General features: G+C 38.7%; 1 long non-coding RNA gene across 1 annotated transcript; it reads left to right on the plus strand.

Annotated features, from left to right (window-relative positions):
* The first annotated feature begins 1042 nt into the window (after nt 1-1042).
* LOC119767557 lies at nt 1043-1686 on the plus strand. The gene is made up of 3 exons (XR_005277591.1): nt 1043-1092; nt 1162-1362; nt 1422-1686. It is a non-coding gene; the product is annotated as an uncharacterized LOC119767557 (long non-coding RNA).
* Nucleotides 1687-2042: the final 356 nt, after the last annotated feature.

A 2042-nucleotide genomic window follows, 5' to 3' on the forward strand; every position in this document is an offset into this window, starting at 1 on the left:
GTAAAAAAAATTTCGTCGATAGTAACAAATTTTGAAAACTTATGATTGCAAAATAATTGGACAGGTTTTTGATGATGATTTTAAAACACTTTCTTCAATCACATACTAAAACTGTGGCTTGGATTTTAATTTTTTAAACTTTTTGCCCTCCTCCCCCCCCCCCCTCGCCTTTGGTCAGAGTCGAAGGACATATACTTCAAAAAAATATTAGCAACAGCCTATGACCATGAACCTTTATATTTTATTTTGAAAGTCAAGATACCAATGCGCTTAAGTTTAATATTTCCCTAAAATTATATTCAGAAAATGTTTGGCAGATGTTTTAACTGTAAACTTGCATACGATTTTTCTTTTAAATAAGGTGTACAATTTTTAATCCTCAACTAGTTCCAAGTGATAAAAACTGAAATAAATATTTGCTATGGCCTAACTGAACGTGAACTGTCGCTAGAGCAAGTGGGATACATTGTTTGTTTACATTCAAGGTTTCGCCCTTTTAGAAAAGTTGCTATGGATTTAAGCCCTGATCACGAAAAATATCACAATTTCCGACAATTTATTGATTTGATTGCTTGTGTTAGCACAACACCCATGATAATGAAATGAAATGCGCATTAATTTCACTTCCAAAACATAAGCGGCCTGCCTAAAGTGGCCGCTGACGAATAGCAAACCCACCACCGGCCCCAAAGTGAGATCAATCTTTCCACATTTGTTGGCGATGGTGCTAGTTCCAAAGTGCCATATATCACCTCGAATCCAGCTTTTGCTCCAGAATGGCTTTAGGAAAAAAAGTGCCCTGCTATGATGCTAATCACATTGGTTTGGAATTTTATGTAAAGTAGCGCGCGAATAGAAAAGAGCTCTCTTTCATTTCACCAGGCAGCCCCCGGCTTCTAATCAGTGGCGTAAATCAAAAAGTAACACTCTCTCGCCCCCCCGCATCGCGTTCCAGAACATACAACAGAACATTTGTTCTGATTGTTGTCAGCTGACGTAAAAGGGGGTGCAGGACTGGGATTACATGCAGCAGAAAGCAGCAGCACTCCACTCTGGTCGTTTCGGTTGAGCTCGCAAATCAAGCCGCAAATCGTATGTTGGTCGTGAATTACGGTACTGTTATTAGGAGTTAAGTTGGTTTTTTTCATCTAATTTTTCTAGTAACATCTTTTGTGATGAATAAAATAAGCTGTAGAAAGATTGATCAAACTAACCCCATATCACAGTAGCAAAGCAATCTACACCAGACCGGGAACAGCAGCCAGCCAGATTTCCAGTCCGGAGAGCACTCTGCACAGTGGATCTTGATTGTTTCGATTGAAAAGCTACCCAACGTTATTGCATCGGAACGCCATCATCAAGGTACGCTACACATATGTAGATGAGAACGAATTTTCATTTGAATAGCCACTGCCCTATAGAGCCAGAAGTCAACCGATAGAACGAACATAAATTAAACTGAATTACTGTGCAGAGTAAAAACATACACACGAGCAGACAGACAGAAGAACCCACAAAGCTAATTACAAGCCCCGAAATGGGCCCACGGTCTGATCCAGTACACAAAGAACCACTAACTAATGGAACGAGCTGGAGAACATACATGATGTAATGGAAAAGCCCAAAATGAATTGAACACTTCTTTCCTGTTTACGAACCTTGTAAACCATTTTATTTTTAATTTACCTAAGTGATGCTGTCGTAGTACTGTTCAAATTTTGAATAAATAAATATAAATATAAAAAATAAGCTGCATACATCCTACAACATGCCTTGACAACAAAAGATTTCATGGCAAAAAACGGAACAAAAATTCATTTCAGGTGTAATTTGTCGCTCAAAGATCCAAACAACAACAGCAACAGCAGCCAGTAAAAGTAAAACAAATTTTCAATTCACCTGAGGATTAGCCGGGGCTTTGTGTGGAAAATAACGAGACTTTCTTTTCTTCTTCTTTTTCATCCGATGATGTTCTTCTTGCTCGCATGCAAGGATTGATGAATAATGAGCAAACTTAGTGCACGAGAGAGCACGTTCGTTCA

Source organism: Culex quinquefasciatus, chromosome 2 (assembly GCF_015732765.1).
Source record: "Culex quinquefasciatus strain JHB chromosome 2, VPISU_Cqui_1.0_pri_paternal, whole genome shotgun sequence".
NCBI lineage: Eukaryota > Metazoa > Arthropoda > Insecta > Diptera > Culicidae > Culex > Culex quinquefasciatus.